Genomic DNA, 19,296 nt, shown 5'->3' with positions numbered 1-19,296 from the left:
ATGCCATGTCACTCCTGAATGCCCGGAGGCGATCCTCCATCATCTCCAATATCCCTTTCTTGATCGACCCGAAGATAATGGGGGTCGACTCAAGGATGCCTCTGGTGATCTCTGACGCGATGAACTCGCGTAGCCCCTCATCTACTAGCTCGAAACCTGGTCCCAAACCCGATCCCTCTCCTGTACTGCCAACTGCTGGCCTCGGCCGTAGTACCACCATTCTGAAATACAAAGAAATAACAACTGTTAGTGATACTGATACCCCTGGAGGGATCACACCCACTACAGGTTCCCTAGTCTTATCTTAGCCTTCCTCGGTTCGGGTACGTATCCTCTGCTTTCAGTAGTACGGGCCCATACTACCTTCCACATCCATCCATACCTTTCCGAAAGACCGCCTCGACTCAACCAGGTCCCTTCCGCTACTGTTGATCACTGCTACTCTTATCCTAGGCTTTCCCTAGGAAACCTCTGACCCACCCATCCCAGTCCTCAGCTTTTTATGGTCTCTTTGTGATGCCAATTAGCTATTACCTGAATACAATCACATGTGACGAGGCTTGGATAATCCTTCGTGTAAGGGACTCATCCTTACCGCGGTTAGGACTCAAACAAGAGCTACGCAGTAGGGTCAAATCCAACACTCTGAGATTATTCAACCCTGATCACATGTGACGTTAACGTATCCACCTAACAGCTAACTCCCATCACTCAAAGCCCACATAGCACAAAGCAAACAACATTTGGACATAAAAAAAATAATCTCAAGCAACTCTATCCTCGTAGAGAAAAATTGAACTAGCATACAATGCTAAACTCGTACTATCAGGAATAACCTAAACATGCTACCCTACTACTGTCTACTCAATTCTAGCATGCAACTCTTTCATATACTGAAGCACATAAAGCAGGCACATAAGGCATCACTCCTAGATCCTTAGTCCTATTCTAGCATGTTGTTCTACAGAAACTGATAAACATAAATAACTTGTATGGGTACATTGGGGAATACTTACTTGAGCTCGACCGGTCGCGCACATCAAACACTTCGTTCTTTCTTAAAACCCTTTACTTAGCCTTTTAGAAAACATTTTCTCTTTCCAAAATCTTTTAATCCCTCGATTTGAGTTCAAACACCCCCGAAGGTGTGTCCGAATCCCTCAAACCAGGGCTCTGATACCAACTTGTAACACCCCAAAAATACGAGCCAAAATTTTCATTTTTGAAAACATATATTTAGCAAAACATTCGAATTAAAACGTTTACTGATCATAACATTTTATAAAAATATCACATGTCTGGAAAACATTTCATAAAACATAATAATGTCAGAGTAAAAATCCCCAGGAAGATCTCATGATGCGGAATACGAAGCATGTGTGTGATGGGCCGCTACTGTGCCAGCTCTTTCCCCTTCGAAGAAGAGGTACCTGAAACCAAAACTGAAAACTGTAAGCACGAAGCTTAGTGAGTTCCCCCATTATACCGTATACCATACAATCACATATCATACATATTGCCAGGCATTTCTGGGGTGCCCGACCAACCCGGTACAGCCATTTTGGGGTGCTGACCTACCCGTGTCAAGCCATTCTGGGGTGCTGACTACCCATGTCAAGCCATTTTGGGGTGTTGACTACCCTTCGGTCCTGACGATTGAACCTCAGGGACTATTTCACCCCTACTGCTACTATCACATATATCATAACATAACATATTATCAGACATATCTGGGGTGCCTGAACTACCCTTCGGTCCTAGCAACCGAACTTGGGGACTAGTCCCATCCTACTCCCTCTATCACATATAACGTAAAAAGCCAGCATGCAAACATATCATCATATACTGTCAGACGTATCTGGGGTGTCTGACTACCCTTCGGTCCTAACAACCGAACTCTACTACTATCACATACAACATATCATGCTAGCATATAACATATCAGGTAGTACCAAACCTAGATGATATCACAAAGACAATCATCTATCATACATCTTCTACTGGTGGGCCGGCATTGTAGCCTTAGACCCACCACTACTGGAAGGTAACTCACCTCGTAGTAGCTGCTGATCTGTGTGGGAATGGTCTGTCTGCTGCTGCTGCTGCTCCGGAAATCCTCCAGCTGTAATTCCCACCAAACACTTAGTCAAATACTGCTAACCGCCCTCAGGGTAAATTGTCCATTTACCCTTAACAAGTCACGAGTCAAGTCATGGTCAACTGCCAGTTGACCAGACTCGCCGAGTTGGCTTGCCAACTCGCCGAGTCCCTTTCTCTATACCCAAGTCCAATAGTCCTTCATCCTACTCGCCGAGTTTTATGAACAACTCTCCGAGTTCACCTTCATCCGAAGATCACTCTAAGCTGTGAGCCGCCGAGTTGTATGAACAACTCATCGAGTTGTTCTTGAGACAAGAAGATTGCCATGAACTCGCCGAGTCATGGCATTGAGTCGCCGAGTGACTTCATGAGTGAGTCTGGCTTCCAACCCACTGAGCCATACCCTATGACTCACTACTCCAACTCGTAAACACAAAAAAGGGAACAACCCGGGGACTCGCGACCCGACTCGCCGAGTCAGATGAACGACTCGCCGAGTCTGCCTCATGCAAAAACTGTACACGTGATTTTGCTTGAATCCAGTCCATGTCATTCATAGATCTGGGTTCCTAGGGCCTGGTTTACACGTAAAGTTTCCAACTTTACGTGTAGATAATCACCAATGAATGTTTTAGGGCTCAAAGTGCACCAAAAGGGGTAAATCTAGGTCTTTCATGCAATATGACTCCATAAGGACAGTAGATCCAAGCTCCGACGACTAAATCATGCCTAGATCTAAAGACTAACAACTTATTACAACCCACAAAGCACAAACAAGCTTGGAGAATGGCTCAAGAAGGACTTTCATGAAGCTATTAGGGACTACAAGCTTGAAAACAGAGGGGAAATGAGCTATACCTCAAAGAAAACGTTGAGATGCCACAAAAATGTTTGGCCTCATTCTTCTCTTCTTGATCTACTCTTCGTTCTCCTCAAAAACTTCAAGAACACACCCAAAACACTTCAATCTCACAAGGAAAAGGGCAAAAACGATGTTGGGGGTGAATGGGGGCGAGCTTGGGGCGGAAATGATGGTTTAAATAGGGTGCAAACCCTTGAAATTTATGGTTTCATCAAACAGCGGTGACTCGTCGAGTCCAGAATATGGACTCGCTGAGTCGCCAACTTAAACGTACCCCCGGACCGCGTCATCATCATCATCATCATCATCATCATCATCATCATCATCATCATCATCATTATTATTATTTAATTAACTAGTTTGTCATGCTTATAAAACTTAGTTTTTTTTTTTTTAATTATATAATTTCTCGTAATAATATATCAATCATATTTCGAAACAATTAAATGGAACGAACGTTACAAAATTAAATGATAAGAGTTGTTACTATTAACATGATTACAACACAACTACAAAGGTTATTAATATCAAACTACTTTTATATTATGTTTAACCTGGAAAAAAAAAATCCGACATCATCTATTATCAATTCATGCATCCATCCATGAAAAAATAAAATTATAAAAAAAAGTAAAAACAAAATAATATTTCAAATGGATCGCAATAAACTCTAAACTTAAAGATGAAACTACAAAAGAAAAAATAAATAAATGCTTTGCCAACCATATAAACCATATTTATAATTTGTACTCTTGAGTATATCTTATTTTTCCTCTTTCCTCCAAAAAGTTAAACGAAAGAACAAAATGTAAAAACAAAAGGCCTAAATCGTTATAAGTTAAAGTTAAGGGGTGAAAATGTCTTTAGAAAACTAATAGGGGTTGAAATTGGTGACAGTGGAAAACTTGGAAAGGGGGACAAAGAAATCGTCAATTTTTATGGTTTGCCGGGCGGTGATCTAGACGTTGTCTCTTTTCTCTCTCCATAACTTTTACAAATGTACATAATAGGCCCTCTATCTCTCTCTGTTTCTTCAGTTTCTGTCTTCCACTTATAAACGTTGCTTGTAAGCTCAAAAGTTTGTCTAAAACAAACATCATTGGCTGCCACTTACCTATGCACGCCTTGTTCTCTCAAACCACCCCATGTTTCCTGCCAAGGCTGCCATTGTCATTGCTTACGTCAGCTTAACATCATTATACACAATGTTGTTTATGCATGTTTTCCATTTTAAAGGATGAAACATGATATAGATTATGTAGTGATGATCAAAAGTTTCTTCAAAGATAAGTAGAAAGATGTGTCATTAATGACCCCCAACATTTAGATGAATAAAATGGTGTATATGATTTAAAGTTTTGATCATGATTTGATATACGATTTAAGGTTTTGATATGATATAGGTGTATTCAACACACAATATATTATAGGGGAATTTTATACATTCCTTCTAATTGTTTTATGTATCTTTCTTTGTGAGTGTAATAGTGATTTTGTATCCGATAATGTAACGATTTATGTAAGTGAAATGATATGTATAATAACACCCATATTATATAGGTGTATTGAACAGTCATAAACAAATTCTTTTAAATCAAAGAGTTTAACAAAAAAGTTTTTTTTTTAATATTTTTATAAATTGATTTAATTAATATTTTTTAAATAATGTTTCTCTTTTATTATTTGGAATATCTATAGAAAAGTCTCAAACTTTTAAGAAAATTTTCAATAAAATCTTACATGCTTTTTTTTCTTTTTTTGAAAAAGAAAAGTCTCAATTATTTAACATTTTTTCTAAATTAACGAAAACGTTTTTTATTTATTTATTTGAACATCAAATGATAAATTATATGATTTTTTCAAAATTATGAGATTTTTATGTTAAAAAAAAATTATGATTTTTTTGAAACTTTTTCCAAAAGTTTATGACTTTTCTATAGACGTCCCTTTACATTTTACACGGATGTATTTTATGTAATTTGCATGTTTTATAAGTTTTCAACTACTTTCTTTTACCGAACATTCACATAAATAAATGTTATAAATGTCATCTCCCAACTTTCAAATACCAACTGCTAACTTTCAGTGAATTTTGTCGAATACGCATATTATTACAAGGTTATCTCGGAATAACGATGGAAAGAACGGATGTAAAAATCATTAGCTCTTGTTTTGATTTTCTTTGCTTATAGATGGATGAAATGTAATATGATTAATATGAATCAACATTTTCAGTGCTGAATAATATATTTATTGAGTTTATATAAGTGCATGTATCTATTATAATATTCTCTTATTTCGTGAAGCTAAAAAAATTAAGATGAAACAACATTTTCCGTGCTGATATAATATATGTATTGAGTTTATATAAGTGCATGTATCTATTATAATATTCTCCTATTTCGTGAAGCTAAAAAAATATTATTTCTTACAATTATACAAGTTATTATATTAATTTAGTTAGATCGGTCATTTTCAACTTTCACTATCATATTTCACAACTCCAATATCATTATCACCATAACCACTTGTTTAGTAACCACATAAATCGAACGAAAGGAACATTGTGCATGCTCAGTTGATTAAGAATACAATTGTATTAATTATACGAAAATGACATAAATGATATTATAAACTCTTTCAACAAGACCACATTGAAGTTTTAGAAACAAGTGTTTATAAAATGAAATAAAAATATTAAATATACTAATCTTGACTCTTGAGACATGATTTAGTTGCATAAATGGTTGAAGACTAAATATTCAATAACAAGTTTCTTCAGTCAAATTGTATAGGTACTACTTAACTAATTATCATCTTTTTTGAACCGGAACTAATTATCATTTACATGTAATGAAATGGCAATAGAGTAATCATTTAGGAATTAATTTCTAGATAGTAGTTTTTTGTTATATATAATGATTGATGTTTTAACAGGTTGTATTATATATATATATATATATATATATATATATATATATATATATATATATATATATATATATATGGGATAGAGAATATACATTACAACCCCACCTAAGCTTAAATAATAAACCTCTAAAATATATCGTTTTAACATGCTAAATATACCCGGTTTGGTTTCACTTGGTAAGTATATCATTCTCCATAACATTTCTTTCTTTCATTATAATTTTATCATCTCCGTTTTCTTTCCTCAATTATCGTTTATTACTTCATCCAAATGAACATTACTAAACCCTAAACCTAAACCTAAACCCTAAATTTAAACCCTAAACACTAAAGCTAAACCCTAAACCCTAAGTCTAAACCCTAAATCCTAACCCTAAACCCTAAACCCTAAACCTTAACCCTAAACCCTAAACCCTAAACCCTAAACGCTAAACTCTAACCCTAAACCCTATTGTGTCGATCTTGAATTTACATATTGAAATATTAATCGTGAATCCATTAACCGTAATCTTTATATAGTAAAACAATGTATTTTAAAGAGGTTTAGTACCTAAGCTTAGGTGGGGCTGTAATGTATATTCCCTTTTCCCTATATATATATATATATATATATATATATATATATATATATATATATATATATATATATATATAACCAACTTACATATAAAAACATATTCAATTTTTATGAAATCCTTTTAATAAATGAAGGTTTTTTTTTGCCACATGTCATTTCCTCCTTCATTTTGACACTTGTCATTTTGTAAGAATTTTAGAAATTTTATTTTCCACTTGTCATTTTTAAGGGATTTCCATTTTCTTAAAATAAAATTCCATAAAATTATAATGGGTTTTATAAGGAAATAAAATCATCCTATTAATTTGGTAATAAATTCTCATTAATACTTCAAAAGATTTAATTTCTTTTGCAAATTTTTAGAAGATTACATTTTGTTATGTAAAATATTACATTATAAAATATTTCACATTGATATATTGATATTAAATTTTTATTTTTAATAAACCCGTGTAATACACGGATCTCATACCTAATTCTTTAATAAATATATTACAAATTTAGACGATATCTTCCAAAAATAAATAGATATCTCCAAAGAAAATAAACATAGAATTATTTAGGGTCCTATATTATAATTCTTTGAAAAAGAAAGAAAAAAAATAAAATGACATTTGATTCTCCTTTTAATAAAAGTAAAACCCAATAAAAGTTTGCCACGATGACTGAGAGAATTGTGGCTGGGTGGAATAGTAGAAGTAGATAGTAACCTCGACATGACTCACGTGTGATAAGTACATGTGTACAAAATAATATTTATTAATTATTTTCTCCCCTACACATCCACACATGGGGTGTTCTTTTGTTTCCTACTCGACTTTGACTTTCTACCAAATTACTATTCTATTCTTTCATATTAATTTTAATGTTCATGAATAATATAGGATACATTATTGATTATAGATACAATAAATATAATTATATTTTAACTTTTTTTTTTTTTTTTAAAGAACTGAATCAAATTATTTTTTAAATAATCTATTAGCTGTTTACTTTAAGTTTATCGTTAAAAGTATTTCTTTTACGTCAATTAATTAATGATACATTTTTTTAAATTCAATTATTTTATTGGGTAATAAAATATAGTTTTGTTGATATAAATTACGTATGACATTGGAGGTAGAGACGATAGATTTTTTTTAATATATATAATAATATAATAATAATAATTAATAAGATTATTAAATCTGGTCTATTTGATGGTTACTCAAAAAGTTCATTTTTTCAAAGACAAATTTACCATTTAGTTTCAAAAATAATCATCATCTTACATCATCAATATATTTTTATCTTTTATTTTATCTTAATCCAACATTAAAAAAAAAAAAACACACAACATTTCATAAACCAATATATTTTTTTTTATTAATAAAGTACATAAAGTTAACATTAATAAAACTATAAAAATAACATAAGTACTCATGTGTATTATAATGCACTAGTTTTATTTATAATTTCTAGTTTATCGCATCGAAATCATACACTACATGCAGTGAACCTGATCGAATATAATATTGTTTTGATAAACAATGATATCAAACTCAAGGGGAACAATATTTAATTAACATTTGAATATTTGATTAGAACCTTCTTTGTATTGATTGAATGATGAGTGCTAGGAACCCAATATAGAGCTCCTTTTCATAGTCCCACCTAAGGATCAGATTATTAACTTCCGACAACATCACGATCAATGAACACCTTGAACACAATGTAGAAAAACTGAACAACCGCGACGTCGTGCCACAACCTTCTAATGCTTACGTCGTGGCCTACGAGATTTCTTAGGGTTTCGAGAATAAGAGGAGGTTGCCAATTTTTAGGCCAGGGTTTGTGAAAAACTCTTTTAGTTTCGGTCTAGAACCCCTCTATTGATAGGGAATGATATAAACACTTAAAAGGTAAATATCTAGTCACAAGATAATATCCATATCTTTGGTAATATGACGATTAATTTCGTTAATCTAGAACCTTTTAAATCATCATATTTCATTTAATTAGTTAAATTATTAATTTATTAACAAAACAAATCATTATAATTTTCTAGTTTCCTCAGTTGTTTATTTTATCACTTGCACAATTCACCAACACGATATGGTCAATATTCGCTAGTAATAAATAGAGAGTATACAATCCAATGTACCAGATATACTCACAACTTAAAGTCATGATATAACATTATGATAAGTGATAAAATATTTCTTTGTTCTTTTAGATGTCTGTATGAACGTGAGGCATAGTAAGATGTCAATATCAAACACACATGATTATGCTTACTGAGAGCAACTTGTGTCAACACTAAATCATCGAGAGGCCCAAAGATATTGAATTCTATTGTTTAGGAAATAAGGAATAAATAAACTTTGACTACATAGATTCCGCATATTCCTCATGTCATATCTAGTCAATCTATGTATAGTTGACTTTTAATTAATTAAACTATTAATTAATTAATAAAACAAATCCTTATAATCTTCTCGTGTCATTGGTTGCTTATTTTCATCCTTACATGTAATGTAAAAGGACCCTATTATTAATAGTAATATCACCAACTTTTGTGACTGTGGACACCAAATCCTAATAACTCCCACTTGTGTAATTCACCAACATTATATGGTCTACTATTCACTAGTAATAAGTAAAGAGTATACAATCCAATGTATCTGCCATACTCGTAACTTAAAGTCATGATCTAGACCTATGATAAGTGATCAAATATTCTTTTGTCCTTTTAGTTATCTGTATAACTACATAATTTATCTATTATTAATTCAGTTTGAGTGCGACCACACATTTTGATGTCAACACATCGACTTCTATTTTTTATGGAATAAGGAGCAAATAAAATTTGACTGCATAGATGTATATTCCTTATGTCATATCCGGTCAATCCTAGTACATTTGACTTTTAGTTAATTAAACTATTAATTAATTAACAAAACAAATCCTTATAATTTTCTCGTGTAATTGGTTACTTATTTCATCTTTGCATGTAACCCAAAAGGACCCTACTATTAATAGTAATATTACCAACTATTGTAATTGTGGACACCATACCCTAACAACTCCACTTGCACAATTCATCAACAATATATGGTTTAATATTCACAATAAGTAGAGAGTATACAATCCAATGAACCTGCCATACTCACAACTTAAAGTCATGGTATATCCCTATGATAAGTGATCAAACATTCCTTTGTTCTTTGAGATATTTGTATAACGTGAGGCATGGAAAGATGTCACTCTCAAATGTTTATGATTATGTTTCCTGATAGTGAATTGTGTCAACCAAAGACAAATTGTATTATTGATCTATTATCAATTTAGTCTGAGCGATTCTACGTAGTTTGATGTCAACACCAAATCATCAAGGGCCCCCAAAGAAATCACCTTCTACTATTTAGGGAATAAGGAAAAAAAAACTTTGACTACATAGATTTGACCTATTACTCATGTCATATCTGGTCAATCCCTGTATAGTTGAATTTTTTGAACGTTGTTGGAGAAAAACCAACACACAACAAATTGTAGGACAAAACCTCATGCATCTCCACTTGAATAATATATGATATTACCATCTTAGAATTACTTAAGACATGATACATGAAGTAATCGCTAATGTTTATTACTCCAATACCATAAAATCTCTATTTAAAGTACTCATGCGAATTGGCCACAATCTTTGTTATGCCTATCTCCATGGACATTCTACCAATGCTCAATGGAAATCTTAAATAACTACTTACTCCCAAAAGTAGGACCGAATGTGGAAGTTTGTATAATTTAATATTCTGGAAGTGGTTCCAAACATGCAATATAGGAACATAGTGATAAACTAATGGAATTATTGATCATTATCATATATTAAGTTCTCTACTTAATAATCGCCAAATAAGATAAACACTTATATGAATTTAGTTCCCAAAATAAAACAAAATAAACTTAATGTGCTCAATCTAATTTACTTGCAAATCTAAAGCCTTCTGACCTTGTATGACTATCATACTTGGTTAATGTCTTTGGATTAGAAAATGGAATGACAAGATTCTCTTTAGATATTACTCAATCAACTATGGTGTCTTCACATTCGACTAACATATCAACCATAATGTTACTCTATAAGTATGTACCATGTGACATTATATGACATTGGATCCTTACTCAAGGTATATTGACCTTACAATCATAAGAAACGTCAAAAGATTGACCCTATAAGATTAACAAGATTCTCTTTAGATATTACTCAATCAACTATGGTGTCTTCACATTAGACTAACATATCAACCATAATGTTACTCTATAAGTATGTACCATGTGATATTATATGACTTTGGATCCTTACTCAAGGTATATTGACCCTACAATCATAAAAAACGTCAAAAGAACCGTCAATGATTGCTTCCAATACGAAGGTTACAGATGAATCTCTCTTAGTCACATAATTTGTATTTACAATCTAACTAACTGCAATATACTTTAAGTTTACTATAAATCCACCTACATGTATTACGTGGCCCTCTTCCAAGTTACCAATTCATTATTTATTAAAAGCACGAACTCTGACTGCTAATGGAAATGTCTCTATTAGTGTGGAACTTAGCCTCAATATGAGTCTTACATTGATCTCTTCTATACTAACAAGATCATATCTATAGTCCTCTTGGTACACTAAGGAATGTTCTTGATCTCAATTCACCGATTCTTGCTAAATAGATTGATACGACTTGTGATACTCAAGGCATACGAGTCATTAGATCTAATGCACATTATGACATATTAGATCAACCCCTTAGCAAAAGCATGTGGGACTCGACTCAGTTCATTTAGTTCATCATAGAACTAAGACACTTGTATTTCCCAAATTTAATGTCATGCTTTACAGACACAAACTCAGCTGGAGTTCTTCATCTTGAGTATCCTCAAGACTTCATTTAATTTAGCTTAACTCAATGAATAACTTAGATCTATCTCCATAGACTCTAAGTACACACTTTTAGTTTCTCCCATATGTTTCATAGCAAAACAATTCTCAAGTCAAGTTAATATTTTACACTTCCTAAAGTTAGGACCTCGTTTCTAAGAATTGTATATTCTCCACATATAGTACAAGGGTGACAACAACTCTCCCACTAGCTTCGACATACTTATGGCTAATCTTTTATTTCTTAAAACTTAAACTTTTGACTTTCTCATTGAAACAAATAATCAAAATATGAGATGCTTGTTATAGTCCACAAATGGACTTCTCAAGCTTACACATCTTTCACAACCTATCTTGGTTAGAATATATATATATATATATATATATATATATATGTGTGTGTGTGTGTGTGTTCCTATCCATGCTTCTAATATTTTGAAGATCTACTTACACTATATGATTTTTCAAGTCCAAATGTTTGATCAAACCAAATTTCAAACATACATGTAAATAATCTCATTTCTACATCGTTTCTTCCAATTGTGGCATATAGGGACTTCTGTAGCTTCCAATAGTCGATAGACTCTCATTGTAATCTACCAGTGACTCATTTCCCAGTAATATTGAATCTATATAACCAAGTACATGACGTCCTTTATCAGATCATTTGAGGAAAAAAATATAGTTGGATCATGGTGTAAAAAATTTGGAAAAAAAATAATTCTACAAAATTATACAAACACATATATAATGAATAATTATTTACATAAAATGATGAATAAGTATGAAGTGTAAGGAATAAAGTGTATGATGTGATAAATAAAAAATATGGTATTATCATAATTATCTAAACAATTATTTGTATACAACATATAAATGTTATTGAAAATAAAATCATAATGATCTAAAATTAATAAATTTTTGTTTTGTCATCTCTTAACTCTAGATAATTTCTAAAAGTAAAGGATATTGTAAAATATATTATTATATATGTCAGTACATTTTTATTATTACACTTATATATTGAAATCCTATAAAAGTTGTTATATATATATATATATATATATATATATATATATATATATATATATATATATATATATATATATATATATATATATATAATCGACTCCAATTTCAATGAGATCTACGATGATAGATCTAAACCTTTCATCAAAAATAACAGTGGTTATGATATTTTTCAGATTTTTGTATTTCTTTTTATTAGGGGACGGTAATATTTTTGTGAATAACCCAAAATTTTTGAGGTTTTCCTCTTTAGGGTGAAAATTTCTAGGGCATAATGGTCAAGCTTCTTTTCTAAAACCATAGATCAGAACTGGAACGTAACATTTTTCTCTTTCTTTAATATGAATAATTTTCTCTGCTAAATACAAATTGTTGGTGTATTCTCTCATACGATCTTGTTATCGATTTGAGGTTTTCCTCCTTATGGACCCTCTAGTTGCAGTGGAAACACAACAACTCAGGTGTTTGAATAGTAGGTGCAGGGACAGTACAATCCCTGCTGAAGTACCCCGTCTTGCCGTACTTGTAGCAGGCCGACGATCCCAACCTACAAGCTCCCTCATGTGGCCTGCCACATTTCCTGCAGCGGCCCTGACCCGACTGGCCTTACGACCTAGCGTCTGATCTCTTGGGCTTCTTCCCTGAAGACCCAGTCATGTGTCCCTCATCGGCCTTCCTCTTAAGGATGTGCTCCAAATCAATCTCTATCTCCCTTGCCCTGGATATCATGGACTCCAGGGTGTAACAAGCTGAAAAGCTGACATGCTCCCGAATATCGACTCGTAGCATGTCGTGATAGCGGGTCCTCCTCATATCCTCGTCTCCCGTATAATGGGGCACCAATAAACCCTCTCTCGGAACTTGGCTGTGATCTCCGCCACTGTCTCCATCGTCTGTCTCATATCCAGGAACTCCTGGGCCAACTGCTGAAGCTCCACCGCAGGTGCGAACTCAGCCCTGAACCGGGTCACAAAATCCGGCCATGTCATAGCCTCAATAGTCGAGGCTCCCATAAAGTCACTAACCGACTCCTACCAATCCATGGCCCTGTCCCTCAAGCATCCTACTGCATATCGTACCTTCGACCCCTCGGGGCAAAAGCTGGTCAACTGTGCATACTCAATGTCTGCAATCCACCGTCTGGCAGCAATGGGGTCCTTTGCCCCATGGAAATCCGGTGCACCACTGCCCTTGAAGTCCTTAAAGGATAGTGTGCGTGATCCTGACTGGCTGGTCGCCATGTCACTCTTGAACGCCCTGAGGCAATCCTCCATTAGCTCTACTATCCCTTCCTTGATCGTCCCAAAGATAATCGGGGTCGCATCAAGGATGCCTCTATTAATCTCTGACGCGATAAACTCGCATAGCCTCTCATCCACTAGTTCGGAACCCGAACTCGAACCTGATTCCTCTCTTGAACTGCCAACTGCTACTCTAGGGCGTAGTACCACCTATCTGCAAACACATAATGACAATCGTCAGAAACACTATTATATCTAAAGGGATCACATCTACCACAAGTTCTCTAGTCTTGTCTCAGCCTTCCTTGACTTAAGTACGGATCCTCTGCTTTCAGTAGTACGGGCCCATACTACATTCCACATCTATCCGTACTTTCCTCAAGAACTGCCTTGACTCCACCAAGTCCCTTCTACTACTACTATTGTTCACTCTCATCCTAGGCATACCCTAGGTAAATCTCCGACTCCACTCGGTCCTTAACAGCTGAAGGCCTCTTTGCAATGCCAATTAGCTACCACCTGAATACTATCACATGCAACAAGACTCAGATAATACTTCGAGTAAGGGACTCATCCCTTCCATGGTTAAGACTCAGAGAAGAGCTACGCAATAGGGTCAAATCCAATACTCTAAGATTATTCAACCCTGATTGCATGTGACTTTAACGTATTCACCTAATAACTAACTCCCGTTACTCAGAGTCTCGCAAAGCACAAAGCAAGCAACATTCAGACAAAAAGGGAACAAACTCAAGCAATTCTATTCACCTAACAAGAATCTGTACTAGCATGTGATGTAAGCTCATATAATCAGGCATAACTTAAACAAACTATCCTATCTCTGTCTAATCAACACTATCATGCAACTCAAAGCACATATAACAGGCACATAAAGCATCCTTCCTAGATCCTTAGTCCTAATCTAGCATGCTGATATACTAGCTGATAATCATAACATAAACTTGTATGAGTACTTCGGGGAAAACTTACTTGAGCTCGGCCGGTCGCGCACATCACACACCTTGTTCTTTCTCAAAACTCTTTAACTTAGATTTTAGAAAACCATTTTCTTTGTAAAAATCTCTTAATCCCTCGGTTTGAGTCCAGACACTCCCGAGGGTGTGTCTGAATCCCTCAAACCAAGGCTCGGATGCCAACTTGTAACATCCCCAATTTCCGAGTCCAAAAATTTCAATTTTAATATACGATTTAGAAAACATTTGTCATAAAACATCATTGTGTCATATCATTTCATAATACTATAATCTCATATCTGAAAATCATATCATAAAAGTAGTAACAATGTCAGATTACAATCCCAATAAATCTCATAAGGCGGAATCCCATGTGTGTATGACGTGCAGCTACCATGCCGACTCCTTCCCCTTCGTTGAAGAGGTTCCTGAAACAAAACTGAAAACTGTAAGCACGAAGCTTAGTGAGTTCCCCCATCTTACGACATACCATACAATCATATATCATACATACTGCCGAACAATTATGGGGTGCCCGATCTACCCGATACGGCTATTATAGGGTGCCGACCTACCTGGTACGACCATTCTAGGATGTTAACCTACCCGTGTAAAGGCATTCTGGGTGCTGACCTACCCATATCGAGCCATTCTGGGGCGGTGACCTACCCTTCGGTCCTACAACCGAACCTCGGGAACTATTCCACCCCTATTGCTACTATCACATATATCATAACATAAACATACTATATGACATATCTGGGGTGTCTGAACTACCCTTCAGTCCTATCAACCGAACTTGGGGACTATTCCCCTCCTAATACCACTATCACGTATAACATATCATGCCAGCATATAAGCATATCATAACATACTGTCAGACATATCTGGGGTGTCCGACCTACCCTTCGGTCCTAACAAACGAACTCTACTAATATCGCGTATAACATATCATGCCAACAATTTACATATAATGTAGTAGCAAACCTAGATGAATATCACAAAGACAATCATCTAACATAAAACTCTTACTGGTGGGCCGACATTGTGGTCGTAGACCCACCGTTACCAAAAGGTAACTCACCTCGTAAGGCTGACTGCTGAAAAGCTGATCGACAGATGTCTGACTGCTGCTCCGGTGATACCACTGTTGGGTTTTGAGCATTCTAACACTCCTAAGTGTACATGCAACCCTAAATACCTTGGATCTATGTTTTCTCTATTATACATTCAAATATGAACTTTCCAAGGTATTCATCCTAACTAGCATAATAACATTGATTCAAATGAATATATCAAGTTAAAATTACATACATCTTTGATGTAGATTGTCTTCATGAAGCTTGAGTGCCTAGTACCCCAAGTTTGACACATCAAATGGTTCACACAACACCAAATACACTTGGAATAGATTTGAGAGAAATTGGAACACTTCATAAAATCGGCTAGCCCTTTCTATCACCTATAGTGGCCGATTTTCTCAACAATAAGATGCTTATATAGTTAGTGTTACACCATGTAAACCTTAATTCTCATGGCTTTTCATTTCCATGATCCATGGGTATAAATACACCATGGAGCATCCATGTAGCATCTTATGGGTTTTTGCCCAATTTGACAATCCATGGAGCATTAGACCACTATATAATCATGGATGATTTACACAATCAACCCATATATTTAATTAGTCTTCTTTTGATCACTTAATTAATCCTAGATTAATTCTTGATCAATACTAATTAAATAATATTATAATATATTAGCAAACCTTAAGTGTTATTTCTCTCATTATAGTCTATCCAAATGCATGATGCCATGCAACCCAAATGGACCATGTCGGGTCGGGTCAAGTCTCACCAATTATAGTTATGGACTTAGACATTAATCCAACAGTCTCCCACTTGGATAAGTCTAAAACTATTATTGCGTATGACTTCAACAACCGACTAGCAATCGTAGCTCTCAAAAGCTTATGTCGAACTCTGACCTTTTTCAATGACTTGTCCATTAGATAAGGGATCATATATTCTTCCATTATATATATATCATATGGACTAAGATATGGATTATAATCATTCTCTCCGTCCATTTGTTGTTTCCCGATTTCCGATTTATGATGACTGACTAATTGAACAAATCAAATCAGTCCAGGCCCGACCGAGCACTTACAATTGTCATCACCAAATCATCGAGAGGCCCACATATATTGCTTTTATCCCGAAGGTAAAAAGAATAGATAAACTTCGATTCATATGGTTTGTTCTACTACTTGTTGAATCATACACAAAGGCACGTTTTATAACATCGAGTTACCGAATGCGTTTTCGTGAAATCAACGTACAACCAACTCATAGTAACAACTCATATCTCTAGGTTTGAAGAATACAAGATATTATCGTCTCATGATCACTCGTGATAAAATCCATGAAGTGATTCCAATGAGCGCGGGTTGAATCCAATACTCATAACTTATGAGCACTCATGAGTGTTGTAGCCCTTTGTCCAACATCTTAGACCTCTACAAGCCAACCCATGACAGTCTTGATTCATATCTACTTCCAACATATGAGCGACTGTGGATGGTTTGAATAACTTAGTCATTCAGGAAGAACAACCTAGTTATTCTGGAAGTCAAAACATGCAAAATGAAACACAAAAATAATTGAATCTAATATGGTATCAAAACCTATGAACATAAATAAAACACATTTTATTTATCACCATATGATTACACATTAATCATTGTATATTGTTTCAGCTATCAACTTTATTCTTGAATTAAAACACTAGTTGTCCCATGCTCCGATCATGTACACTATGGTTTCTAAACACTAGTCATGCCATACACCAAATATGCATACTATGTTTTTCTATGATCTTTACTTTGTGAAAGAGATCGATTGAACATAACTCCAATGATCCTCTTTCCACAGTCCCAAATCCTTACTGCAAATGCAAGAATTCAAAATTCATGCCATTTACTGAAATCTGTTAGATTCTAAACTTATATGCATTGATCCTCTTGTAATAATTATGCACAAAGTCAGAAAGACTTGACAACAACCATTACAGAGCATTCCAAAGGAGATCAATTCCTTGGAAACATCCTTCTTGCATTAAGTTTCCTAATCTTACACAGATTGAATAATTTCTAACTTTGAAACATTTCCATATTCCATTTTGACTATCACTTCTGAATAAGAGTTGCCTCCTTACAGATTATGTCAATATGGTCCTTCCAGAATTATCACTATACTTCCAACTGTCCTTGAGAAACCAATCTTTGGTAAACCTTAGATTGTCTTCGATAATTGTTTAATCCTTTTAGTCATATCCAATTCTAGACCTTTTCACTTCTTCATGCCCCAGGTATTTGGAAAATTTTAGAAAGGATGAATATAGCACATGTAATCGATCCTATATCCGAAGCATATGGGACATGATTCATGATGTCTCACATAAAGACTAAACCAGTCTTTTGCTATAACGTTTCCATTTCTAGTTGCCAAGTTCTCATAATTCAGATTATGAAAAGGGATGTCGTAAACCATAATCGAATTTGAGAACGCAAATAATAGACCCATACTTATGTTGATCCATTCCAACATGAAATTCATATATATATATATATATATATATATATATATATCCTTGACTAAATACGATTAAAACCTCAATCTAAGCTTTTAGATTTGAGATGAAGTATAATTTTCTCTCCCTTAATTATAGCAAAACAACTCTTTCCCAATTGAAACTTTTTGTTTTCTATAACTAACATTTGTAACTTGTAATACTTATCATAATTATCATGCTCCCACTAACATGATGATTATTAGCATAACACTTATGCTCCCACTAGCTTTGACATGTAGTCAGAAATCAGTTGGACTTCTAGAAATCATTACTTTATTGACTTTCTTACCAAAGTTCAGATTTTTGATACTAGATTGCTTTGATAAAACTTTATCATATTCGTACACCTTATCTTAGATAGCTTACAGGTGTGTCTAAACAATTTTAAGAACTATGAAAATGGATGCTGTAATCATAGTCTTCATTGTTTAGACCTTTGCCACTTCTCACAAGTCCATGTTAGTGTGCCGGTAAACCACACACGCTCCACTAACAACTTTGAGAATGCAAATATCACAATTGCTATCTAGCTAAGATCTAATTAGTGAAAGTGTTTCCTCACCATCATTTTCATGAATCGGAGAGAAACCTTATGACACTTAGATTTAATGGTGTATGTGTCCTTATCCTTGTGAATTGTCAAAACCATAGTCACAAGACAAGGATAATGACAAATCCAAACACATATTGACTGAACTCAATCTTAATATCTTGCCACCTGGAAGCTCAAGGGTCTGCCATTGCTTTCAAGTTGTTGTGCAACCAATTGAGAACTTTAAGAACTCATATGCAAATCCAACTTTAATTGGAATGGGCACAGAATATGTCAACACGATAGGTTATGAACCTCAAGTCGTGTGCTAGTGAAGAACCTCACGTTTTATTCTTGATTAGTTCTTGAGACTTTCAAGACCTTTAAGACTCCCACTGTCCTCTTGACATATAAGACTTTCTTGTCAGATATTCAATAGATAGTGTGGATTCTAATCAAGACAAACACTTCACATAATTGGCCTTAGTTGGTC

Source organism: Lactuca saligna, chromosome 3 (genome assembly GCF_052625555.1).
Source record: "Lactuca saligna cultivar CGN05327 chromosome 3, ASM5262555v1, whole genome shotgun sequence".
Lineage (NCBI taxonomy): Eukaryota > Viridiplantae > Streptophyta > Magnoliopsida > Asterales > Asteraceae > Lactuca > Lactuca saligna.
This window is presented reverse-complemented; position numbering follows the sequence as displayed.